The sequence below is a fragment of the Peromyscus maniculatus genome, chromosome 7 (assembly GCF_049852395.1).
Source record: "Peromyscus maniculatus bairdii isolate BWxNUB_F1_BW_parent chromosome 7, HU_Pman_BW_mat_3.1, whole genome shotgun sequence".
NCBI classification, from domain to species: Eukaryota; Metazoa; Chordata; class Mammalia; order Rodentia; family Cricetidae; genus Peromyscus; species Peromyscus maniculatus.
This window is the reverse complement of record NC_134858.1, coordinates 45,201,328-45,228,989: the sequence shown is the minus strand read 5'-3', so window position 1 is coordinate 45,228,989 and position 27,662 is coordinate 45,201,328. Positions and strand designations below refer to the sequence as shown.

The window sequence follows — 27,662 nt, the reverse complement described above, 5'->3', positions numbered from 1 at the left end:
TAGCTATTAGTAATGGTTAGGTGGTGAGAGTAAGATAAACTTCTTTCTCACGTTTTCACTACTAGGCATGTATTTTATCTCTAAATTTTTAGTTTTTATTGATGCATATAGATGTATGTTTGTGTGTGTGTGTGTGTGTGTGTGTGTGTGTGTGTGTGTGTATTTCTCCTGCATATATGTGTGTACCACCTGTGTGTCTGGTGCCCACAGAGACCAGAAGAGGGTGTCAGATCCTCTGGGACTAGAGTTAAAAATCATTGTGAGCTAACGTGGATGCTGGGAATGGAAGCCAGTGGAAACAGTCAGTTCTCATAACTGCTGAGCCATTTCTCTGGCCCCAATATATTTTCTTTTTATAGAAAAAAAGTTATTTAAAAATAAAGGTAGGCTGATCAGACGGCTCAGTGAGTCAAGGTGCTTGCCATACAGATCTGATCCCAAGGACCCATATAAAGAGAAGAGGAGAACCAACTCCACAAAGTTGTTCTCTGACCTCCACATGGACTGTGGCACAAGTGCCCACATGGACACAACACACCCACACACATGTGCACACGCACATGCACACACACCCCACAACAACAATAGTAAATTAGAAATAATAATAAAATGAAGCCTCTGCACACTACACAAATTAGAAGCTCCTTAACACTGCTACTATCACTCCGTGGTGGAGTTCTTTCCCAGCTTTAGTGAGGCTCTGGCTCTGATCCTTAGCACAACTAAACATATATATTTTGGGAAGTAGACAGTGATGGCATCCATCTCAAGCTTCCCGGTTTTGTTTTGTGTATATTATTGGTGTGTTTGTGTGTGTGTGTGTGTGTGTGTGTGTGTGTGTGTCTGTCTGTCTGTCTGTCTGTCTCCTACCCTGTAAACCATTTCTGATGCCTGTGTTGTTGATTCTCCCTCCTGTCTGTCACATTGCTCTGCACACAGTCGGTGCTGGATAAATGCTGAGTAAATGAAAGCGTCTATGTGATGAGGATGCTCAATAATTACATTCTTTCTGAATCTTGGATCAGAAGATCCAAGAATGGTATAATCACAAACCAACATTTCCCCCATTCAGACTATCTAAGGCAATGGTGGACAATCCTTTCTTTCCCTTATTAAACTTAGTAGGTGTCTTAGTTAGGGCTCCTATTTCTGTGAAGAGACACCATGACCACAGCAACCCTTATAAAGGAAAACATTTCATTGGGGTTGGCTCACAGGTTCAGAGGTATGGTCCATTATCGCCATGGCTGGGAGCATGGCGTGGCAATGTGGTGCTGGCGAAGTAGCTGAGGGTCCTACATCTTGCAGGCAGTAGGAAGTTGCCTGAGACAATGAGCAGTATCCTGAGCATAGCAAACCTCAAAGCTCCACAGTGTTACACTTCGTCCAACAAAGCCACACCTCCTAACAGTGCCACTCCCCACAAGGTTATGGGGGCCAATTACACTCAGACTACCACATTGTTAGTCAGCTGTGGGCAAATGGCTTGCAGGATACACTTATGAAGTAAAAGAGTGCTAGTTAGTTCCTCTTTTCAGACAATCAAAGCCTAAGATCAAGTAAGCATCCCCATGTTTGGCCTCTGTGAGCTGCAGGCGTAACTGTTATAGTTTTAATCTAGAACATTCCTTAAAAGTGAATGTGCAGAGCTGGGCCATGGTGGTGCATGCTTTTAGCACAAATCTTAAAAGGTCTTATTAAATAAAAAACAAACAAACAAAAAACCTAGAGCCAGATATTGGGGTGAATTCTGAAAGATCAGAGAAGCAGAAAAAGCCACAGCCAACCTCACCTCAACAACTCCTCATCAGATCCTACTTCCAAGAATCTTCAGACTGAAAGCTTCTGAGTCCTCACCCAGATGGGTCTCAGCTGAACTGCTGCTAAGAGCCTAAAAGTTTCAAAGCCTTTAGTTCCTGGTCCTCACGCCTTATATACCTTTCTGCTTCCTACCATCACTTCCTGGGATTAAAGGCATGTGTCTTTCCCAAGCTAGACATGAGATCTCAAGTGCTGGGATGAAAGGTGTGTGCCACCATGACTGGCTGTTTCCAGTGTGGCCTTGAACTCACAGAGATCTGAATGGATCTCTGCCTCCAGAATGCTAGGATTAAAGGCGTGTGCTACCACTGCCTAACCTCTATGTTTAATATAGTGGCTGTTTTGTTCTCTGACCCCCCAGATAAGTTTATTGGGGTGCACGATATATCAACCACACACACCTTTAATCCCAGCCCTCGGGAGGCAGAGGCAGGCAGATCTTTGTGAGTTCGAGGTCAGCCTGGGCTACAGAGTGAGTTCTAGGAAAGGCTCCAAAGCTACACAGAGAAACCCTGTCTCGAAAAACCAAAAACCAAAAAAAAAAAAAAAAAAAAAAGTTAATGTGCAGAAGACTTCATCCTCAGCTAGGGGCAGTACTGGGTATATGGGTGTGCTGGGAACCTCCGGAGGCTGAGTCTAGCAGGTGGAAGTAGATCATCCAAGAGTATGTCTTCCAAAGGGACATGGAGACTTTAGTCTGTCTCCCCCACCACTCTCTCTCTTCCTCCTCTTTCTTTACCTTCTCCCTCTCTTTCCCCTTCTTTCTCTTCTTCTCCCAGCTTCCCTTCTCCAACCTCCCCTCCTCCAACACCCTCCTCTCCTCCAGGATGTAAGCATCACAGTTCTTCTACCCATTCCTCACCACAGTGCTTTGCCTCAGTCCATAGTCTGGTGACTACAGATGACTGAAACCATGAACTAAAACAAGACCTCCCCCTGAGTGGTTCATGTTGGGTATGTATCCTGGTGGCAGACAACCTATCATGGTTGGAAGCATGTATAGAAACAAACAGTTATATTCTGACCCAGAACACAGAGGTAAAAAATAAAACCAAACACCCCCCCAAAACCAAACAAACAAACAAAAAAAATGCACAGGGTTTTGTTTGTTCCTTTTGTAACACTCAGGAGAGCTCAAGTGGTCACATGAGGTCTGCCTCACGCCCCCAGTCACTTAACAACCTCTATCAAGTCCCACTTTGCAACAGTACCACCCCAAGGTAGGTAAGATTTTATATACAGGCCTGAGGGGGTACCCCCATGCAAGCCATGGCTCTCAGAGAAGTTGAACGGCAAGCTGAGCAGAGTGAGGAAACCCTAATGTCTCAGTCAGGCTGCAGCGGTACCAACCGTAATGCATTTGTTTGCCTCCAGGCTTTGTGACAGCGCAGATGGTCTGGAGACCTCCCCCTGCTCAGGACCCCCAGACACAGCACGGGCCTGCCTTCCCCCATAATGAGCCTCCTCTCTCTCCCACAAGAACGAACTCTAATGATGATATTTCACTCAGAAAAGTCTGGAAGAGAACAGAGGTTGGTTTCCTCTTGTTTTATTGTCTAAACCACGGCATAAGTCTAAACCTTCTTAGAAATCCCTGTGTGTAAAGCCCGAGACAGAGCCACCTCTTTGGAGTCACTGGGCCCCTCTCTTGTTAATTATGGACACACTGGTGTGATTCTCAGGGCCAGACCATGGGAAGGCCGTATAGCATAGACAACTATTTAAAAGTCAAATTCACCCAGTCTCTCAATGGGGTAGTAAGCAAGATGTACAACACAGATCAGAAAAATGACAAACATGTCCCGGGGTCCATAACTCTCTCCAACCTCTCCTCCCCTCTGGAGTTTCTCCTTCCAGCTGCAACCTCAGTGGGCACAGACGGAGACCTCTCGGAGTTCCTGCAGAGAGGTGCCTGGTGCCGATCCTGCGCCAATGTTCCTCTCTTTGGCAGCTTCTCAGAGGGCCTTGCCAGCACCACAGGCCATCTGGGGAGAACACCCAGCTGGCCACCCCGAGGAGCACCACCACAGAGACGCAAAGCCAGGCCCAGCCAAGCCAAGGCCAGCTGTTGCAATGGCGCTTCAGGGAGCAGAGGCGCCTTGAGCTCCGTGTCAGCAAGGCACCGAACAGCATCTGCAACCCACAAAAAAAAAGCCGATGCATAATGCAGACATGTGTGCTGCTGCTTTTCTGACTCCTTCACGGTGCTCCCAGGATAAGGAAAATAGATGGCTGTGGCATGCTTTCTGCCTACAGCCACGTCCTCAAATCCTCCTGCCCATGGCTATTTCCCCATAGTCAGCCACGGCCACTTGAGAGGTGACACCCTGTATGCCACAGTGGAATCTGAGCATGGCAGCTGCGGCAACGCGCTTGGTTTTCAGGGAATTGGTGTTCAAGTCAAATTCTCTACGTTCTGAGACCTCCCTAACAAATGGCACTGGAGCCCAGGGCGGGGCTGAGGAAGGAGGATCAGAGACGCTGGTGCAGCAGGAGCCCCGATTCTGCCCCCGTCTTGACCTAGGAGTGGGTACCAAAACCCCATCTGCAGCTATCCCATGCTCCTCCAGGAGCAGCTATCCACTGATCCCACAGCGCGACTAGAAACAGCAGGGGAAATGTCAAATACTTCATTAAAAGCAGCAAGAGACTCCATTGTAAGCCCACGGCTCTTGCCCATCAAAGATTAGACACAGGGATCCAAATCAGCTCTGGTTTCAATCAGAGACTAGATACTTGAGAGGGGCTTTTCAGTGTGTGTCCTTTCTGGGGGCGGCAGGAAGCCCCTCTCTGGTTTCTCCTGTTTCTATCTTATTTTTCTATCTTATAGAGCCCTTCAGGAATGGCTGCTGGTAACACACACATGGGCGCACGCGCACACACACACACACACACACACACACACACACACACACACACACACCACACAACATACACACCCTGCTGAGGCAGGGGGAAGCAGTCAAGCACTTCAAAAGCTAGGCACAGACTTGAGTTTTCAGGTTTACTAAATTCCAGGAAATGCTGTTTCTCTTCCTGAGAAAGGTTAGTGTTTGGAAACAACTTTAATCTGGCCAAAGAAGAAGGGGAGGAGGGAGAGAGAGAGAGGGAGAGAGAGGGAGGGAGGGAGGGAGGGAGAGAGAGAGGGAGAGAGAGAGAGAGAGAGAGAGAGACAGAGAGAGAGAGAGAGAGAGAGAGAGAGAGAGAGAGAGAGAGAGAGAGAGAGAGTTAGCTGAGGGAAGTGATGGAGAGGGGGGGATTGTTAATTTCAATTGATTTTCTGATAAGGTTTCATATCCTGAAGTGTGCTTCAAATCTGAGAAGTGACATCTGCCGAGATCGCCCATCAGTGTCTGAATTCTCCTGAATGTAATTAGATCTGAGACAAGATAGAAGACTCGCTACGGTGGCCCTTAGGGAGGAAATGGTCTTTGAAAAGAATTATGTTAATCAGACTAGCCTTCTTCTTGCATCTGCTCTGCTGTTATTCTGGGTAAAATTAATAGGTCTAAGGAAGGAGCCGATCATAATGACAATCTGGTCTTCACAGCAGGAGGTTTCATAAAGGAGCTGAACTGTGCCTTGTTGAGAACACTTAAAGTAATTAGTTACAGGGCTACTCACTTTCTTTCCTTTTTAATAATAATAATGGTTATTAATGTTTACAAATTAAAGAGTCTTGCTCCAGATGAAAGGAGTGCTGAAATGGAGACTCTGGTGCAGGAGCCCCATACCTTTCTGCCTCCCGCGGAGGGGCTCAGCACACCAGCAACCCCCTTTGTCCACAGGATCACACTGCCTCCCCTTTTCCCAGGGCACTCGGAGCTTGCCAAGAGGGACGGGAGCCAGTGGAGTTTAAGGCCGAGGTGGAGATTACAAGCCTTCATATGCCTGCTACCTGGCACAAAGTAGATGTTCAGTAAGTACTGATATTTGCTGGTTAGACTGCAGAGAGAGCAAGAAAGAAATAGTTGTTGTTTTTTTTGTTTTGTTTTGTTTTTAAGGAGGTAAGGGGTTTGGAGAGGTGAAAAGCATGGTTAAGAGCACTTGCTGCTCTTCCAGAGGACGCTAGCTCAGATCCCAGCACCCATATCGGAAAGCTTATTACTGCCTATAACTCCAGGTCCAAGGGAGCCAGTGCCCTCACCTGGCTTTTCCGGGTACACACACACACACACACACACACACACACACACACAAATAAACAATAAAATAAAATATAGTAAATCTGTTCTTTATAAAGGAAGTAAGACTTAAAAGGAAGGAAAATAAGGAAGACAGACTCGAGGGGAGGTGGAGGTGGGGAGAAGGGCAGGAAGACCAGAAAAGCTTTCTCACGGCCTCACTGAAGGATGTAACTTCAAAGCAGGTACAGGCATTGTGTTATTAATTTGTGTTCCAGTCTCTTATCCATCAGTCTATAAACCAGGGGTGGGCACACAACAGCCAGCGGCTAAACTCTACCCACCATCTGTTTGCATGAAGAAAGTTTTGTTGGCTGGTACACTCATGTCGTCTGTAACTGCTTTCCCACCACTCTGTGTTTGAGTAGCTGTGGCACTCCAAGCCTAAAAATGTAGCAGGTGGCCTGTCATAGAGAAAGCTTGCTAACATCTGCTGCCATCTCCTAAGATGAGTGTGTGCTAAGATCCTTGAGTAGAGACTTGGAACATCTCAGAAAAGGGGGTATAAGGATCATAAGAGCCACGGGATGGGGAGGGAGGGGGATGCTGAAAACTAGGGTCTCCTCCACATGGCAGGAATGTTGCCTCCAAGAAGTTCCTACAGTTCTGGCTGCCTGAACAAAACCATACCAGTAAATATTCATCAAAGGGTTCACAAGGTGTCTTAGTTAAGGTTTCAATTGCTGTGAAGAGACACCATGACCACAGCAACTTTTGTAAAGGAAAACTGAATTGGGTGGCTTACAGTTTCAGAGGTTCAGTTCATTATTATCATGGCAGGAAACAGGGTGGCATGCAGGCAGGCATGGTGCTGGAGAAGGAGCTGAGAGTTCTGTACCAGAAAGTAAACTGTCTACCACGATAAAGGTAGCTTGAGCAAAGGAGCCCTCAAAGCCCAGCCCCACAGTGACTCACTTCCTTCTGCAAGGACATACCTACTCCAACAAAGCCATATCTCCTAATAGTGCCACTCCCTTTGGGGACCATTTTCTTAATAAAAAAAAAAAAAAACAAACAAACAAACAAAAAAAAAACCCAAATTTTATTCCCTGGCCCCCAAAGGCTTGTATCATAATGCAAAAATGAATTCAGTCCAACTTCAAAAGTCCCCATAGTCTATAATGATCTCAAACTTGTTTCAAAGTTCAAATCCAAAGTCTCTTCAAAAATCAAAAAGCAAATCATATACTTCCAATATATAATGGCACACAATATACATTACCATTCCAAAATGTAGGGCAGGAAGCATAGCGAGGAAATACTTGACCAAAGCAAGACCAAAAACCAGCTGGGCAAACTCCAAACTCTACATCACCATGCCTGATGTCAAAATGCTCTTCAGATCTCCAACTCCGTTCAGCTTTGACTGCAACACACTTCTTTCTCTTGGGCTTGTTCCGCTCCCTGTTAGCAGCTCCCCTCGGCAGGTATCCCATGGCTCTGGCATCTCCAACATCCTGGGGTCTCCAAGGAAATCCAGGCTTCACTTTCACAGCTTTACACAATGGCCTCTCTACTAGGCCTCCATTCAGGGACACCCATGACACATGCCTGGCCTCAGCAGCTTTCCTTTGTGGTGGAATTTTCCATAGCCTCATTCTTCTGTCCTTGACTCTTAAGCCAGAACCATGTGGTTGAAACTGCCAGGTTCTGCTGCTTATTGGGGCTGGAACATGGACCCCTTGTTTAATTACATCTTCACTAGCTTTCTGTTTTCCATAGTTTCCTTCACTGTCTAAGCTTGGCTGTTCCGGAACTTACTCTGGAGACCAGGCTGGCCTCAAACACAGAGATCCTCCAGACTCTGCCTTCCCAGTGCTGGGATTAAAGGTGTGCATCACCACACCACCTACTAAGCTTTTCTTCAGTTCCTTTTTACAAGTTGGAAACTTAGTTGGGTGAGCTCTTGACCTGAGGTCACCACTCCCTTTATCCCAATTCTTAATCTATTTATCTCCTTGAACACAGGATTTATCTCCATTCTACTTCCTGGTGCTTCTTTTCTCCTCCAATTGTACATTTTGTATTTTCACTTGCTCAGCCTGCTTTTTTTCATTATAAATCTTCATAAGAGTGACTGTTAATAACCATACAATAGAGTCAATACTAGGCTGTTTTGAGATTTCCTCTGCCAATGGAATTAATCCAAACTCTTCACTTTAGTCTTAGTCAGACTTCTTGAACAAAGGTGAAAAGCAGCCACATTCTTCACCAAAATATCACAAGAACAATCTTTAGGTAACATGCTAAAATTCTTCTACTCTGAAACCTCTTGAGCCAGGCCCCCACAGTTCAAGTCTTCCATGCCCCTGCTAAGTATGGCCCCTAAGCAGTGCTTAAAGCATTCTACTGCTTTCCTAACCCTAAGTACCAAAGTCCAAATTCTTCTAAACAAAAACATGGTCAGGCTTATCACAGCAATACCTCAGGCCCTGGTACCAACTCCTGTCTCAGTTAGGGTTTCAATTGCTGTGAAGAGACACCCTGATCACAGCAACGTTTATAAAGGAAAACATTTAATTTGGGTGGCTTACAGTTTTCAGGGGTTTAGTCCATTAATCATCATGGCAGGAAACATGGTAGGATACAGGGCAGCATGGTGCTGGGGAAGGAGCTGAGAGTTCTACATCTCAATCCTCAGGCAACAGGAAGTGAGCTGTCTACTACCTGAGCATAGCTTGAGCAAAGGAGACCTCAAAGCTCACTCCCACAGTGACACACTTCCTCCTACAAGGGCACATCTACCCCAACAAAGCCTCATCTCCTAATAGTGCCACTCCCTTTGGGGGGAATTTGCTTTCAAACCACCACACAAGGCCTCACCCCTGAACTGAGGAAGCCACTGGTGGCTGTTGATGGCTATTGGGGGAGGAAGAGTCACATTTTAGGGGGAGGAGGCTACTGGTGACTTTTCCCATGATCCTACACACACACACACACACACACACACACACACACACACACACACACACACGGGGATGGGGGAGAAAGTTTAGAAGGAAATGTAGTGGGGAGCTGGCGAGGAGTTAAGGGTAGATATGATCAAGATCCTTCTTAAATGGGTATGAAATTTTCAAAGAATAAACGAAAAAGGTCCTTGAGTAGAACTAATGTTCTAGAACAGAGCTCCCCATCTGCACAATGTTCCAAGACCTTTAGTCAAGAAAAGTACATGTTGGGGGACAGGTGTCAGGGCAGGAGGGCCGATAAAGTAATGTTGCACTTCTGTCTGCTTAGCTTGGAATTAAGTGCTGAGAGAACAGAGGGAATGTGTGTATTTGCCTCATGTCCACAGGGATGGGGTGGGCCACAGGGGCAAGGTTGGGGCCTACTTGTCTTCTGACAACTCCGTATGATACAAGTTCTGAGTTAGCTCCAAGCACTTCCTTCCACTACCCGTCATCTTACCCATTGTTTAACTCAGGCCCCGTCTTCTCACTTGTAGAATGTGCTTGGAAATATCCCTTTATAGTCTTGATGTGTTAGGTGAGCAAAGCATACCAAAGTGTTTTGCCCGCCGCACTGACACAGACAGTCCACAGTCATTACAATAGTCATTACATAATAATGCACTGGCCCTCAGTAAGCTGGCATGTGGGTGCTGTGGAGATGCAAGAGCTAGTGATCTCAATAGCAAGTTACCTGCCTTAAAGCCATTTTTGGTGAATTTGGGTGCATCAAGACGACCAAGCTTGGAATCTATATGCCTAACAAACTTCCATAAAGCACAAGAATTCATCCTTCTGCTTACAGGTCTCATGGTCAGCTAGGACTTTGTTGATCTAGGATAGACTTGTCTGAGTTGGCCTGCAGGTTGCAGGTCTGGCCCAAAGAGGAAGCGTCTTTTCATGTTTCTTAGATGAGCAGTTTCCCAAAGTACATGCTTTTCATGGTGACAGTCAGGCATATCCAGTGTGTACATGCATCACAACTGTAAATAGCCCATTTGCCACAGCAAGAAACAAGAAAGCATTCTCCTTTTACCTCAAGGCCAATACAAATCAAACAGCCACATGGCCACATTCAACACTGATGGATTCGGAAGCATATTCCAGCATGGGGGTCAGTTGATGACAGTATTTGTTGAAAAATTATCTGCTATTGATCAAAGCATTAGCTGAGCAGTGTCTGGCATAGACCCAAGATCTAGTTGCTTAAATATGTCACCATTTTGATGCATGCTAATGGATGGACATGGGGGCGGGACTATAGATCCTCTTGCCAACCTGGCACCAAGTTACCCTTGACCTCATATTTGCTTTTTTTCCCATCTGTGAACTACATACTCAAGCAAAGAAAACTGCAGCATTTTTCCCATAACTCAAATGCATTGATCAATTTTATAGAAAGGTCTCAACTACTTAAGAAGAAATTAGGGCCTTTGGGAGAAATACGGGTCTAATAATGACAGAGTAAGATTGAAGGTGGTGATAAGGAGGAGGCAAAAGGAGTCCAGGACCAAAGTCAGATTTCAGCAAGCGCTGAGGTCACCTTAAATAAGAATGACAGCCATGGGCAGGGGGTCCAATTAATTAATTACACCTTAATTGAAAAAAGCTGCCTCTGTTCTTGTATTGTCCTTACTGTCCTCTAGAACTACAGGGAGTGCTGTGGCATCTGGGGAAGGGAAGGGACAGAGCCACTTTCCCTGTTTCCCTCTCTCTTCCTTCTGATCCACAAGAGGTATGAAAAAGGTTACCATGGGATCAACAACTTCATAAATATGCAGAAGAAAGACAAATCAACCTAAAATCCAAAAAAAAAAAAATTAAAATATAAATAGACTTGTTTGTTTCAAGGATTTGCAATGAATGCTTGACTCAGTCTGAAGATTAATCAGTGATGGGTAATTATACTCACACATGCGCACACACATATTCATGCACACAAAGATAACCCTGGTCCCCTCTAAAGAGCACAAATGCAAAAACAGAGTGAGTTTTCTGGTTCAAACGGAGGTGAAGTCATCTGAAGCTCCTCACTGGGCTTGGGAGTTCTTCCCATACCTGCTGCAGAGTCTCCAGCCCAGGATGGCCACAGTGATGTCACTGGGGTCTAGGAGCAACCTCCTCCTCCCCTTCTTCCGCTTCCTTCTCCCTGTTTCCCCCCCACCCCCGTCTCTATTTTGTCTCTCTTGAATTCTCCCTGAAATTCTATTTTTTTCTTACCAAAAGAGATGAGTGAGCCTTTAGTCCATGGACATCCATGTCCTTTCCTTCCCATGTAAAGTTCTGCCGTAAGCAACAAGCTGAGGACACTCAAGTTCTGACCCCAGGGCCTCCTCAGCCTAGAACAAAAGCTGGGTGTAGTGACTCACCCTTGTAAACCCTGTGCCTAGGAAGCAGAGTCCAGAGGATTGCTGTGAGTTTGAGGCCTGCCTGAGACACACAATAAAATACCAATAGAGAATGGGCTTTCTCAACTGGGGATAGTTTTGATTTTCCAGGAACATTTGACAGCGTCTGGAGACATTTGCCGATTGCCTTGGATTAGGTGGATACTACCAGCATTTATTGGGCATAGGCCAAGGGGACTGTTAACTACAATACACAAGAAAGTCCCCAAACACAGAACTATATGTTCATATTGAGGTTGGCTGAGAAACCCTAAAAGAAAAACTTGGCCCAAGGAGGAAAACCAAAATATAAATACATGAATAGGTGAGTCCCTTCCAGCTCACAATAAAGGGTCCTATCTGTACTATGGGACTTGGGCTGCGACAAACCACATTTCTTACTCTCTCAACTCTGGGTCTTCCAACTCAGTGGTCTCTTAGCTTTGCTGTCACGTTTGAGTCATAGAAAGGAAACATATGCTCCCTAATGTGCCATTCCTGAAGGCATCTTGGTGTTTGATCACCCATTTAACTTATCCATCTATCCACCTAGCAGTCTTTACTTGAAATAACTAATCAACCAAAAATGGGAAACAAATCCACTCTTAGCATTATAAACCACAAAAGACCACAGATTGAATATTCCATGACAGCGGTTTTGCTTAATGACCACGGGCAGTGCCAGCTTCCTTCTGCCACTAATAGCTTTAGTTCCCCATCTGTTAAATGGGAGTCTTATTCCCACTCACTGTATTCTTCCTCAAGGGGGACACTCAGGAAATACTCGAGGTGGACACTCGAGAAACACTCAAGGTGGGCACTCAGGAAACACTCAAGGTGGACGCTCAGGCCTCCTACTCTGTTGGAGGTCAGAGATTGGGAACGGAGGTCAGGGTGACTGCACCTTGACAGAGCCCCCCCCCCGCCCCCCCCCCCCCCCCCCCCCGGTTTGGTAGCCTTACACAGGTTTCTCACTTGTATAATGAGGACGGCAATGACACTTAGCTAAAAGTCACTAGAGTCACTGAGTGAGTGGTGCGTGCAAGGTACTTAGAACAGTGACTGGTACATACATAACATAGCTCAAATTACATTATCCATCACCCCAAATAACCATCACCATGACCAAGTGGCCACTAGCTTGGGGATCACGAAACATCGGATTCAGTGCCTGAGGTTTGCTTTGAGAGCAACAGTGAGAACCTGTGTCCAGCAACGGGACCTCTAAGGAACACCTTTCACCACTGTTAAGGCTTTCACCTTCAGCATTATTGACATCCAGGGCCAGGACATCTTTTGTGGTTGGATGGGAATGTCATTAGCATTATAGAATGCACAGCATGCTGTCCCAGGCCTCTATCTGTAGATGGAAGTGCCCTCCCCCCTCCAAATATCTTCAGACACTGCCACGTGTCCTCGGGGATGCAATTCAAAAATTAATGTTTTCAATAATAACAACAAAAATTCGCTGACAGTTATCATAATCATATGTAAGAAGTTAACTTCTGACCATCTGCAACTTTCCTTTCAGCTGAATACAAGGGCAACTTGCATGTGTTGAATGGAAACAAAGACGTTTTGGAAATAAACTCATTCTGCAGATTCCAGAGTGTTTCTCACATTACCGGGCAGCCAGCCCTCTAAGGCAGTCCATACAGTTACCCCGAGATCTATGCACTGCAAATGCTGAAGAGAAGACAGCCCTTCTCAAGAAGCAACAACTGGGAATCTCTTGATTAATGCATATATCCCACCCAATTATGATGTTAATATAAACACGACTTTGCAAAGATAACAATATAAATATAGATTAATCAGCAATCACATATCCCTCTCAGACTTTCAGTCAACAGGTCTTTTCTTGAGGCCTCCTCACAATTACTACTGAGGCCACACCACAAGCCGGCTGAGCATGGTCTCCCAACCTCTCTTCCCTCTTCTAGAAAATGTGGATAGGGATGGAAGCTAATGTAAGAGAATTCTTAAGTAAATGAGAAGACATTTGTATAGAGCGGGGCGCGAATGAGGTATCCAGTAAATATTAGCTGCTGTTGTTCATGAAAAGAGAAAACTGAGTAAAACAGAATGTTAAAACCAAACTAACACAGGCTGGAGAGATGGCTCATTAGTTATGAGCACTCAGTGCTCTTACAGAGCACTTGAGTATGGGTCCCAGCACCCACGTGGTGGCTTATGTTCCTAACTCCAGTATCAGGGGATCTGGTACCTTCTTCTGGCCTCTTCAGGGAACTGGTGCCCTCTTCTGGCCTCTTCCAGTACCAGGTATTAAGTACAAGCACACACACACACACACACACACACACACACACACACACACACACACACACACACACATCTCTAGCATGACAGAAGTGGAAAAGCTGGTAAAGAGGAAAAACAATTCTAGAGGCCACTCCAGGAGAGTGCTGGAAACAGAGAGTAAACTAGACTTGGATAAATGCAAACAGTGAATCAGCACGGAGTTGTGCTTTTATCTAAAAGCTCAGGTTGGGTCAGTGTTCCAGCTACTGCATGACAAGCCACCCTGGACTTAAGTGTTACAGAATGTAACGTTTTATTCCAACAGGTTCTGTGAGGCTGGAGTTTGAGCAGGGCCAGTGGGCATGCGTATGGTGTACCACGCCTCAGTCTTTAGTGAAAGACTGCTGTTGGGAGTGAAGTGGTCAAAAGCGCTGCCTGCAGGCTGGGACCAACAGTGCAGAACAACACGTCTGCTGGTCGGCACCAGCCGGCACTGTCAATCCAAGCGCTGCCCCTAGCCTTTCTATGTGGTTGGCGTTCCTCACAGCATTCTTCCTGGGATTCAAGAGCGGGTGTCCCCCAAATAAGCCTTTCAAGAGAAGCAGGTAGGTGCTGCTGACCTTTCCTGACCTTAATTTCACTGCTTTCTCTTGGTCACTTCTTGATGGCAGTGCCACAAACTCACCTCATTGCACTCATCTTTGGAAAACAGAATCTAGAAAAGGAAAAGTGAATAGTATCCCATGAGACTGAATAAGTCAACCCAGAGCCAAGCCAACTCCTGAGAAGGGGCACTCCCAACTAGGCCACAGTCTCAACTCTGCATCAGCAGTATGTCTTACCCTGTTCTCTCTCCATGTGGCTTTCCCACAGAGAATTGTCATACCTCCACACCTTGCACTCTGAATAGTAGGATAGATGTGGTATTGTAGGTAGCTTGTATAGGCAGGCCAGGTCTAGAAATCTCCATGGAAAGCCTGAAGCAAACATAATGATTCTTAAGCTCTTCCATGCAGGTGCAAATGGGGAAAGACAGATGGTTCCACTAAGAAGAGCATTAAATCTCAGAGCCTAGTTATTAGGTCTAGGAAACATATTCATTTAGCACAATCTTGAGATGACAGGAGGACAGCCATGGATCCAGGAGATATCCTGGATCTCTCACCACATACTACTACAACCTAGAGCACTGCCAAGCCAACTCTACATTGGGTACGATGCTTAGTCAAGGGTGACGGTGGGTAGCCCTGCACACTCATCTTGCGCCTTGTTTTAGTCATTTACATGACTCAGCTGCTAGTTCATGTAAAACCCCCAAACTGAGTAGAAGGTACCGGCAGAGGCTGTTCTGAGAGACTGTGGCTGGGACAAGAAAGAACTCTGGAGAAACCCGTGGGAGGAAAGGTCCCAGGGCTGTAAATAGCGGGAATACAGTACCCCCATGGTACACTCATCTCTTTCATCCTTCGATGGGAGCAACTTGCAAAGTGATCATCCGCAAAATCCGGTAATGTCCTGTCAAAATACAACTGACTTCAAAAAAATAACATTCCATCAGAGAGCCATCCCTGCTGGGAAGGACCTGGGCACAGCAGTTACTGTCTATAATACCCATTTGGCAATTATCATACATTGTCTCATACCTTGTTTTTTATCTCATGTGTATTTGAATACTGATGAGTCGGCCTCACATGCACAGGGAGACTCTACGGTAGGTATGATGGCCTCTCTGAAGTTTTGCATACTTCAGAGGTACAACTCAGTGTCCTGACTTCCTAGTCATCCAGTCTTTTATTTTTCTGGACTGTTACTCATAAGTACAATGCCAAGCTTCTACCGTTCTCTCCCTTACACCTCGCGTATATTCCGTGTCCACTCTCCTAATATAAATGAGACTGATTTCTCAAGACCAAACCCAATACCATGTTCACCAAGGTACTCTTCAGACTTCTCTGAGAGTATGCACCTCACGCTCATCTCCTCCTTTCCAGAAACTCCTGTCACACTTCCCATTTCTCTCCCCTACCCTTTCATCAGGGTCTGTCATCTCTTTCTCTTTAACACTGTACGTCTGTGCTGAGCTTTCTACTTGGCTCTGAGCTCCTGCAATAGCAGAGACCAGTTTTTGTTGTTTCCTCCATCGTCTCTGTGCAAAACAAGCGTGGCTCCTAGAGGCTTCTGGTGGCCATGCCACGCCTTTCCTCTTGTCCACTCCTCCTTTTGATGTAGAAGAGACTTAGGGAAGGTACAGCTGTCTGAAGCTTCATTCAGAAACATGGGATGAGGTGAACTAGCTGCGAGACTGAATCTGAGCCATTCTGGAGGCAGACACATGGTGACCTCTGCACAGACACCAGCCCACGTGTGCCCTGGAAACAGTCACGAAAGTGTGCGAGGGCAGTGACAGGATGCTTCCTTTAATGAGCACATACACTCAAAACATCTGGCACTCTAAAGAGCTTTCCAAGAGCCCTGGCTAGCAGAGAAGAGCTGTGATGGCCCCTTGTCTATTCTGTGAGGAGACAAAGAAGTTTGAAAGCAGTAATGATTTGCTCAAGAGCTCAAAGAACAAACCACTCATGCCTCCGCCCGTGCTGTCACTGGTACCCCACATCTCTCTCCTGAGCACACCTCCACTAGTGAGGGTGGACGAGCAGTCCTGGACAGAAGCTGTTGCTGTCAGCTGACGGGCTATGTGCAGGGGTTGGAATGCTGCAGTTTCTGAGCCAAACTGTGATTGATCTTAGGCAGTCTTTACTTTACTGAATAGCCATTCCTCGCCCACATCCGTGTCAAAACTACCATCCTGCCAAACAGATAAAGACTTTTGGAATGTTTTAACATAACAAAATGCCAATTTTCCACCAATCAAAGATCTAAGAGTGTTGTCTGATCGCATCCAAGGCCTATAGCAGAGCTCTCTCCATATGGCCTACCTGATGTCACCACCAATGTATTTGAAAAGAGACTTGTTCTGTCACTATAAAAAGTTCAGTGCTACCTCATTGGAACATGGTATCTGGGGGACACCTGTCAGTGTCCCTAGACAAAGATTACTCGTATTTGGCTCCAGAATAAGCCATGTCTTTTATTCCTTTGAGGTGAGAGCTGTTTCATCAACACTAGTAACCCCCAAATGAGGCACCGAGTGCCAACTTTGAAGGGTCTGAAACTCCAGTGCCCAGTGGGAGTACTGAGAACAGAAAACTGTGCTAGCCCAAACAAAAGGGGGGTTCAAGTGGAGCAGATCCCTCACTGGTAGACTTGGCTCTAAGTCTTCTATTGTCTTTCTTGCAAAGGGCCTTGGTGAGCATTCTTCATGTAGGGTAGGGGTTGCCAATTTTCTTCCATAAAGGGCCAGCGGTAAAATATTTAGGTTTTCCAGACTATTTGATTTCTGTTAGAATTGTCCATCACTGTCATTAAAGCATAAAAGAAGTCATATTTCAAGTAAGCATGGCTGTTCTAATAAAAACTTTTATTTATAAAAAGAGACGGAAGGCTGGATTTGGCTTGTGACCCCTGATCCCGGGCAATCTGTTTCTTAGCCTTGCTCCGTCCCTGTGGCTGCACTCTGGCTCCCATAACCAACCCATTTCAATCGCTTCTCCCCTTCCCGCTCCCTCTATAGTCTGCACATTTATTTTAAGTCTTTGGATTTTCCCCAGGAAAATTTCATAGATTGCTCCAACCTGTACAACTCCAGAGTGTTTTCTGTAGCCCTGTGGTACTTACAGCGAGTGCCAGAGAGTTTAAAGTCTAATTGTTTCTGAGCAGGAGATTGAGTGAAGAGAGCATGTCTTATGTGGACATACATTCCCTACCCTTCTCATATTAGGGCTCGACACATAGTATGCCCAACCAATACTAGCTAATCGATTAATTGACAAATAGCCGCAGCAGGAGCAGTTGGTTCTTTATTCTTGTACTAGGCAAATTAATGGCCCTTCCACAGGATGTGGGATGTAGACATTTTGGGGGAAGGGGCATTATTCACTCAAGAACTTGACAGTGCTGTTCTAAAGAATATCCAGTAGAGACACTGCCAATGTGATTAAGTGAAGGATCTAGAGATGAGATGATCCCGGACTACGTGGGGTGGCCACCCTGAAATCCCAGGGTGTCCTTACAGTAGTGAAGCGTGAGAAGCCAGGGTGACACAGAAGACAGAAGCAGAGACGGAAAGAGTTATAAAGGTCCTCAGCTACCGGCTTGGAAGATGGCAGAGAGGTGTATCTAGGAAGCTCGCCAACGGACACAAATTCTCCCTTTGAGCTTGTGTCAGAACCAGAACTACTGACTCCAAGGTGGAAGCCGAATGAAAGTCATTTCAGAACTCCAGCGCCTGGAACCTCATGGGAATAACACACATCCGCTGCTTTCAGACATTGCCTTTGGGTTAATACGTTGCAGAAACAATAGGAAACTAATGCCTACTGCAAGAGGAAAGTACTACATGATTAAAAACATCAAGAGACATTTGTGTGCCGGAGTGGGTCGGACTCTTTTAACCCCATGAACACATACCTAAGCAAAGCAGATGAAGGCTGGAGGTACGGGTCAGTGGGTGAAGATGCTTGACGCCAGCCTACCGACTGCCGTCGATCCCTGGAGTCCACATGATGCCAAGAGAGAACCAGTTCTCACCAGTTGTCCTCTGACTGTCATGTACACACGCACACTATATGAAACTGTAAGGAGTTTTGAAAAGGAAACAGAGAACAAGGGAAGGGAGGAGAGCTCGGACACACTCAAGAGGTCATAGCCCATCACGGTGGAGAGGTGAGGTGGAACCAGACAGAGCACATCATGGCGCACGCCCCAGGCTTCCTCCATTCTCTCCTTTGATTCCATTCTGGCTCCCCATGATGGCAGTACTCGAGATGAGTCTTCCTGCCTTGCTTAATTCTTTCCCAATGTTCTTTCCCGATGTACCCTTCAAACACACCCCAGTGGTGCATTTTACCCTTCACCCAGGCACTTCTCAGTCCAGCTGACAGTAAAGATGGACCATCACAGCATCTGGACCTGGATGCCACGCCAGAAAGCATTTGTCCTCCACTCGGGAGGAAACCCAAAGTAAGTTATTTGAAAACACCACAGAAGGTCTTTGTGGGAAGGAACTTCCTAGCGACATTCTGTACACAGGCCACTCACTCTTTAAGGTCTAGACAGAGAAGCATTAGCTGAGGAGATTTGGCTTTCAGGTCCAACTCAGCAACCTGCTATATGACTTTGGATGAGTCACTTAACCTCTTTGCTAATAGAGCCCGATGATTGCAAAGGTTATAGGGTATCTGCCCCATGTAATTGGTCCCAGTGGGGGATATTTAGTCTCCCTGTTCATTTGGATATAACAAGGCTTGTACTGTAAGACTGTAATAAAGCTACCCAGTGAAGAACCCAAGTGGTAACTCTCTCATCCAGATTTCTCAGTCATTTGGGACACTAGTGAGTCCCCCATCTGTGAAGGAAACACAGCAATCACTCCTCGGTGACTTCTCTAGCCAAAGATGCTACTGGGTACAGGGTCCAATAACAGGCATGTATTTTCAGAACTGTTTCTGGGAGCAGGGTAGGGGGTGTTGGTTACATGCCTAGATTAATCATGGAAATCCTGTTTGCACACCCAGACTTTTTTTTTTTAAGATTTATTTACTTACTGTATATACAGTGTTCTGCCTGCATGTGTCCTTGCAGGCCAGAAGATGGCACCAGATCTCATTACAGGTAGTTGTGAGCCACCATGTGGTTGCCAGGGATTGAACTCAGGACCTCTGGAAGAGCAGTCAGCGCTCTTAACTGCTGAGCCATCTCTCCAGCCCCACCCAAACTATTATAACAGCCATAGTAACAGTGATGGAAATAATGATGGCAGTTCTATATTTTTAATTATTTCTTCATTCATTCATTCATTCATTCATTCATTCATTCATTCATTCATTTTGAGACAGGGTCTGGTATAGCCCAGGCTATCCTACAGTTTACTAGGTACCCAGAGGATGATCTTGAGCCCCTGACCTTCCTGTCCCCACCTCCCAAGTTCTGGGATTACAGGTGTGTGTCATCATGTCCAGTGTGGTGACAGTTTTACAAAATATAATTTATCTTTTCCAATGCCAGAGAAGTCTTAACACCCAGGACCAAGTGTATGACCTTATTTTTGCAGCTGTGCTGGGCTGGCTCCTTAGCGAATTTCCTGCCAAACCTGGCCACTGTCCTCTGTCCCGCCCACTCCCTCTTCCTCAGAACAGCCATCAGCCATGACTGCCACACCCTCCTTTCTCTCCACCTCCAACTCTTTGGATTCATCTCTCTACGGTTTCTCTTCTATTAGAAAACAGAACATTTCGCTACCCGCCCACGACTAGTCATTCTCCAATGCTTCACTGGGTTTAGTGAATTTACCTTTCACTAAACCTACCTCCTCTCAACCTACCTTTCCCTGAACTTCTAACAGCCCCATGCCTTGCCTATTCCCCCGATAGCCTACCAATGTTCAAGTTTCTCACATGCTAAGATGTCAAAGCAAACAAAATCTTTTTGGAACCCTGCTACCTACCGGGCTGTTGCTTCCCAGCCCCTGCAAATGCTGTCACTGTCACCCTTCCCCCTCATCACACTCAGTCACCCTGAACATCTTCCATCTAACTCTTGTTAAATAACTAGCTCAAATCGCTGTCTGCTGAACTGTTCTTCACTGACAACTTCAAAGGCTCCTTCTCGGTTCCTCCTCTTCGGTGACCCCTCCGCTTCTACCATCCACCACTCCTCACTAATACGGCTCTCCCTAGCTTGCATGTTTAGTGCCCGTTTTGCAGTCTTCTGTGTTTGTGATTCCATTTCCTCAGCCTTCGCTTTTCCTTCTGTCTCTCACCAGAGATTACTGGATCCCATGTTTGGTCTTCTACTGGCCTCTTCACTACCACCCGTGCTCCACCGAACCCCTTTCTGATCAGTTTCAAACTCCAGTTCTGCTTTCGCAAATGCACTGTAGACATTGCCCCGTGGACATTCAAACGGTGTACTGAAATAAGTCTAGATCTGAACTCATGTTGACTTCTATGTAAAAAAAAAAAAAAAATGATGGTTAAGAAAATGGCTTTTCATGCTTTTCTAGGCTCCAGTTCCAGGCTGCACTCCTCTCTGGTTTAGCTGTGTGTGATCCTTGGACATGCATCTTTGTGTCTCTATCTCCTCATCTGCAGTAGAGAAAAATAAAATTACCTGCTTTGCAGCATTTTTGAACAGGTTTTCAGAGAAATGCACTGAAGTCACATTGTTATTGCCTGGGGCATAGTTTTGGTTCGATAAATATTAGTTGCTATTACAGCTAACTTAAATTTTCCTGAGAATGACAAATCCTTTCTCTCTGTCGATCAAGATCAGCTTGTCATCCTGACTCCCTCCTACCGTCCGCTACAGTCATCCCTCAGTTACATGGACCCTTAGGTCTAGAACCCCTACTGATGGAAGGATTCAAGGATGAGCCGGGCGGTGGTGGAGCATGCCTTTGATCCCAGCACTCGGGAGGCAGAGGCAGTTGGATCTCTGTGAGTTCAAGGCCAGCCTGGTCTACAGAATGAGTTCCAGGACAGGCACCAAAACAACACAGATAAAACCTGTCGAAAAGAAAGAGAGAGAGAGAGAGAGAGAGAGAGAGAGAGAGAGAGAGAGAGAGAGAGAGAGAGAGAAAGAAAGAAAGAAAGAAAGAAAGAAAGAAAGAAAGAAAGAAAGAAAGAAAGAAAGAAAGAAAGAAAGAAAGAAAGAAAGAAAGAAAGAGAAAGAAAGAATTCAGGGATGCCTAACCCACTTACATAAAATGATAGGGAATTTGCATAAGTGATCTCTAGATGATGTATTAAATACCCAAGACAATATAAATGTTATGTAAATGGTTGTTATATGGGATTGCCTAATAATCCCAAGACAAGTGTAAGCCCAACCCTTGTTCAATACTGATACGATTTTACTCAGGCCCGTGGTTGATTGATCCTGTGAGCATGGAATGGAAGATGTGGAGGGTCAAGTGTGCTGCATGCCTTGCTTCTATTTACAGCTTTCCACTTAGTCATCCTTCTTGGTAGGACCACTCATGGCCTGCTTCTGGCTGTCTCCTCTCCCATCCCTCCTGCACACCTCATAGTTTTATCTTCCAGAAGCATAGACTCCACACATTAGTTTTCTGCCTCCAAACCACCAATAGCTTCTTATTACATTACAAATAACTGGTATTCAAGGCCTTGTATGAGCTTGTCCTTTCCTGACACTGTCTTCTACCATTGCTCTGTAGTTATTGCACATGCCACTGAAGCTCACAGTACCTCAGCTTTTCTGATCTCCCCTCTCCTTGTGTCGCTCACACTGCCCTTAAAGCCCAACAGCAGCAGCACTTAATGATCTTAAACATTTTGAGTTACAGCTTCTTTGAAAAATCTAATGAAAATTTGAATTTCTCCAACAACGATATAAATGAACCAACGTATTCAGGTATAATTTTAGACTACCTCACTCCAATTTTCTTTTGCCCATCTTGGGGTTACTTTTTCTTTCCATCATTAAATTCTTTTTTTTATTTAATTTTATTTTATTTTACAATACAATTCAGTTCTACATCTCAGCCACGGATTCCCTTGTTCTCCATCATTAAATTTTTAAAGGAATATGAATATATTTTAGAAAACCCATTACATCGTTTCCTACATTTCTGTTATTTTTATTGTGGGCTTTCCTTAACTTCTAGAGATATGTTTTCTTTGATGTCATTGTGGAGTGAGTTTCTAAATAAGGTTCAAAGATTATCAATACTGAAAGCACATGAGACTTGGTCAATAAAATGAGATTCTTGGGTGACACTCCAGACCACCAAGAACAGAATCTCGGAGGGTGGTGAGGGAGATTCTGAGACTCTGTCCCATGTGGTGGCCCCACTGAGGACACTAAGAAGCTGTAGAGTCATCCCATGATGGAACTAATATCCCAGAGATAAAATGTACAGAGATGGCTTTGTTGCCCCACTGGCCCTTCTGGTCATTGGCATTGGCAACGGGAGACCTACTTCTCCTGACACCTTGCACTAGTCTAGCTGAGTTCTTTCTCTACCAGCACCTTCTGGAGTAGGACGAAGACTGGTATGTGCTCAGGGGTCCAGCATCTGGGTCATTGTGCTGGCCCTCCTGCTGATGGCTTCTTGTTTCACACCCCAATCCTGCCATGGTGAAGAGGTTTCTACGCTATCTTGCTTTGGTACATCCTAACATGTTTACAGAGGAATCCAGCTTGCCTGAATTATGATAGTAATTTGGGTAAATGCCTTATCGCCCCTTTCTGACTGTGATGCTCTTAAGGGCAGACTAAACCAATTTCCAGGTTTGGCATAGCCATTGTATTGCCTTATTTCACCCAGACAGATGAGGTCTTTTCCCTCTCCCTCCCCATTTTAAACAGGTCAGAGAACATTACAGCTTCCATTTCCTCTCTCCCACCTGCCCATGTTGCAATTCTCACTTTTTCCATAAATCTCTTCCCAAGGCGTTCTAATGTGTACTGAACACTCCACTTTTAAAACGCTCAGAGCACTTACAACCTATTTCAAATTTTTTTGACCTAAAATTATATGGCACAATGGTTTTTATGGTTTGGATTTTTTTTTTTTTTAGCTAGGATTCGTGCGTGGAGAGGCTGGGTTCCCAGTGCACTGATATTGAGGTGGGGGACCTTTAAGGGGTGGGGCCTAGGGTGAGGCAATCTAGTTTCCTTCCTGCTGCTGTTTTAAAAGTCTGGCAAACACAGCTTAGCAGAGGAGAGGATTGATTTGGCTTATACTTCCAGGTCACAGTCCATCATTGAGAGAAGGCAGGGCAGGGACGGAAGCAGAAACCTTGGAGGAATGCTGCTTGCTGGCTTGCTTTCCTATACAGTGCAGAAATGGTGCTGCCCACAGTTGGCTAGGCCCTCCTATGTCAATTCAAAATGAAGAAGCTCTCACACAGACGTGCCCATAGGCCAATATCATTTGGGCAATCCCTCAGTTGAGATCCCTCACCTCAGGTGACTCTAGGCTGTGCCAAGGTGACAATCAAAGCTAAGTAGGACATGAGGTGACAGAGCATGACCATCCTGCTGATGGGATTATTGCTAATTTCCAGACTGGATTTGGTCTCACAGCACTACAGTGTTTAGATTTCCCAGCCACTAGAATTTTAGACATGACCCAGCGTCAGAAGTTTGGTTACGGAAACCCATAGTAGACTGAGACAGTAGTTAAGTCTATAGGTTCTGTATCTGGGCGAATTAGATTGTAAAATTCCATTCTAGCTTTAAATAACAGCATAGTTTGAACTTAGCTCTGGGACCCAGCTCAATGTCTATAAAACAGAAGTAATGTCATATATATACAACTTGTGCTTTTACAAGACTTCAATGAGTTAATGCACATAAAGCCCGCAGCACAATGCTCAGGATATAGCAAACACTCAATAAATGTTAGTTTTATAGGGCTGCCTTGTATAAGTCAGATTAGGCTAAGTTACGCTATGGTAAGAAGTAACCTCAGACATTGCTCTTGACAGAACCATAGGGCTATTTCTCGCTCTCACTAAAAGTCTCAGAGAATCGAGTCCATATTGCTTGGCTCCAGGAACCAGGCTGACAAAGGAGCTGGTACTGTAACATTGCCAGTCACAACAGAAAAGGGAAATAAGACCCCTGTAAAGCAAGAATTGGCTCACAGAGCTTCTGCAGGGAAATTACGCCTGTCACATCCCCTCACCTTCCATTGGCCAGTCACACAGCCACACGGGAGAGTCTAACTACACCGGACCGAGAAAGAGCAAGCCTACCGTCGGGGGTGGGGGAAAGAGTTGTTTCATTTATGTTTGGTTTACTATCAGTCATATGATTGGCATGTCTCGGTGGCCCCGAGAACCCAGCACGTAGTAGAGAGTCAGTGCATGTTGTATGGATGGATAATGGGCGTTCATCATGTCTCTACATTTTGAATTGAGTTGAGTGATTGAAGGAGAAGCTTTCCACTGATACATGGCAAGTGTCTGAAAACGTCAACCGATAAACTGACAGCAGAGGACCACGGATCCCTGCTTCTTAAAACACATGAAGCCATCCACCCGTGACATGTATTTTACCTGAACACCTTCACAGTCCATCTGTGATGGCTATTCTTGGTTGTCAACTCGACTGCATCTGGAGTTAACTTTAACCCAAGCAACTGGGTACACCTGTGAGGGGTTTGTCTTAGTTAAATCATTTTAAGTGGGAGTACCCTCCTTTGATCTGGATCTCCGAGATGGGAAGATCCACCTTTCATCTGGGCCACGCCTCCTGCTGGCAGTGTATATAAAGGGCATGGAAGAAGGAAGCTTGCTCTCTTTGCCTGCTTGCTTTTGCTCTCAATGGCAAGTGCATTTCTTCACTGGCATTAGCCTACTTCTTTGAGATTACAGCATATACTGGAGACCAACTGAGACATCCAGCCTTGTGCACTGAACAACTACTGGATTCTTAGACTTTCCATTGGTAGACAACCACTTTTGGTTGTCCCCCCAACCCTGACTACTTGAGTTTCAATCTCTGGGACCCACATGATGGAAGAAGAACGCTAACTCTTGGAAGTTATGTCCTCTGACTTCCACACATGTATTGAGGCATGCGTGCGACCTTCTAAGACACATACACACATACAAGCAAAATAAATAAAACTCAATTATCATAAAATTTAAAAAGTGATTTCCTATTATTTTTTCCTATTGGTTTTCTGTAGAATTTGTAGTGTTGATACCAGTTTTATCTATAGATCCATAAACCCAAGGGGCATGTGACTCTTTATTTTCCCCTTGACAGCAATTAGGACATGATGCCTTGCTTATCCTCAGGGATAAGCATGTAGCTTGTGAATCTAGGCACCAAGTAGATCTAGCTTGTGGAAGGTGCTTCTTTAAATAAACGCACGTCAAAGAGAGGCATCTGCAGCCGGGAAGTGTAAATCTTTAAAGAAAATAAAACTTTATCCCTCAGGAAACTTTGGGTATGTCTCTATAATTATTCATTATTATTGATTGTCTAGCCCCGGTTTTATCCCTAACTTTGAGGGTATTTCTTTCAAGTCGCTCTCAATTTTGAAACTCGCAGTTGAAATTCCCTCCCAGGGCATATTCATGGCCTCACTCCTTCTGTAGAAGCTCACATCCCTGGCGTCTTTTTTCTGCCAACTGCAGATTACGCCTCTACTGGGAATATCATTCCCTTCTCCAGAGCTTTCTTCTTCAGTCAGCAACGATCAGATGTCTCACGTGACCCAGCCACCAAGTCCTCCCTGCTCAGGACCAGAAAGGAATTTCCAGTGGGACTGCTCACTCCTTTCAAGTTCCTTACTCACGGCTTACCTTTTTCTTTAGAATCCCAAATGGGAATGGATGTGACGAAGTCACGTAAGCTGCTGCTGGTCTGGGGACTGTGGGGAAGCCAGGAGACCCAGCAAAGTGTTTAATGAAAGGGAAGGATGTCAGCCTATTTACTCACTCTTTCCTTCCTTTCTTCCCAGCTTCCTCCATTTGTTCCTATCAATATTTCCACTGAATTATACGTCAATCGGCTTTTGACAGGAATCCCTTTAGCCGCCAGCTCTTTTACAACCTGCTTTTGATTTACACTGTGTGCTTTCAAATGCTACATGCCTCTTGCCAACGCTAACCAGTAGCAGGACATAGTGCAATTTAAATGTACTTAGAACTAGCGTGCTATGACAAATCAGGAGAGCTAGAAGAAAGAGTTCTCCGCTTTGTTGATAACTTCCAAATCTCTGGAGCTTAACATATTTCATAACACATGGAAAGTGTCAGTTTGAAGTCAGGGATGGAAGTATGGAGGGTGTAGTGTCAAACAGCCAGCAAAGCCAGAAAACTTCCAGCTCAAATCCCATTTCCATACTCACTGGTTCCACAATCTTAGACGATGCGTGTAATTATTCTCTGCCTTAGTTTTTCCACCTATAAAATGGCTACATCAGGCTTCACTGGAGATAACATGAACACTTAAGGTTCCTTAAGCAGAGAAGGATTGAATATAGGGGACCAGGTACTTATAAAATTGTTGAAAAACACAGGGAGCAGACTCTAGCCTCAGCCAATATTAAGAAGTTTCAAAATGCCATCACTTTACCAGCCAACTAAGAGGACACTTACATCTGCCAGTCAGAAAGCTGGGAAACAGGAGGCCACTGTCCAAACTTCTGAACGGAGGATCACATCACCACGGGAGGAATCCAAGAACGCGGAAAATGAAGAGATTTGGAATCTGTCACTACCACCGCTGACTCGAGTCAAACTCTTAGACCACCTGGGTATGCATCAGAAAACTGAATAGCACACTTCAAACTCCTCATCACCCTACTTAGCTCAGTGAGGAGTTCCGGTTCTGACTTCCAAATGGATGAATCAAAATCACACGAGGACTATAAGCTGCAAGGCATTCTGGGAAGTGTAGTTTTAACCAGCCACTGCAGGATAGGATGTAATCCTGGAGGGGGTGCAATCGCCATTGGTCACGACAGGTCACAGTATGCTGCATAGGAGTTAACTGAGATTGATAATGAAAAGTGCTTTACACAGTGTCTAGTACATAGAGGGCATCCTGTAAATGTTATCTCTTGTTATCAATTTACCTGAAAAGACCTATCAGGCTAGTAGCTCTGATAGTGACTGTCACAAACGGTTTCCTGAGTGCTATGGGCATAAAGTAACCAATTTAATCCAACAGCCTCACACGGTGGGGCTCTGTTATTTTTGGTAAGGATATTGGCAAAGTCCATGCATCCCTCTTTGTGTTCCACATTCCTGTATTTTGTCAGATGACTGAAAATGAAGGCAAGGATCCACTCCTGTCTTCTGACAGGATGCTGAACACTCTTGCTGAGGGTTACAGGATAGCCTAGCTTCCTTGAATGCAGAGGCTTGCAGTTTAGACAATTGCTTGAAGCTATAGATATTGGCCAAAGCATACCGTTTGTACGTGTTTCATCTGATGCCTCTGAGACAGGGCCTCGT

At 45.3% G+C, this 27,662-nt stretch overlaps 1 protein-coding gene across 1 annotated transcript in view; it reads right to left on the bottom strand.

Moving 5' to 3' along the window:
* LOC107401539 (NXPE family member 4) overlaps nt 1-27,052 on the bottom strand; it is a 232,061-nt gene extending 205,009 nt beyond the window's left edge. Inside the window, exon 1 of the mRNA XM_076576215.1 lies at nt 26,802-27,052. The gene's annotated coding sequence lies outside the window, so the exon portion shown is untranslated. The remainder of the gene's footprint in view (nt 1-26,801) is intronic.
* Between the last annotated feature and the right edge of the window lie 610 nt (nt 27,053-27,662).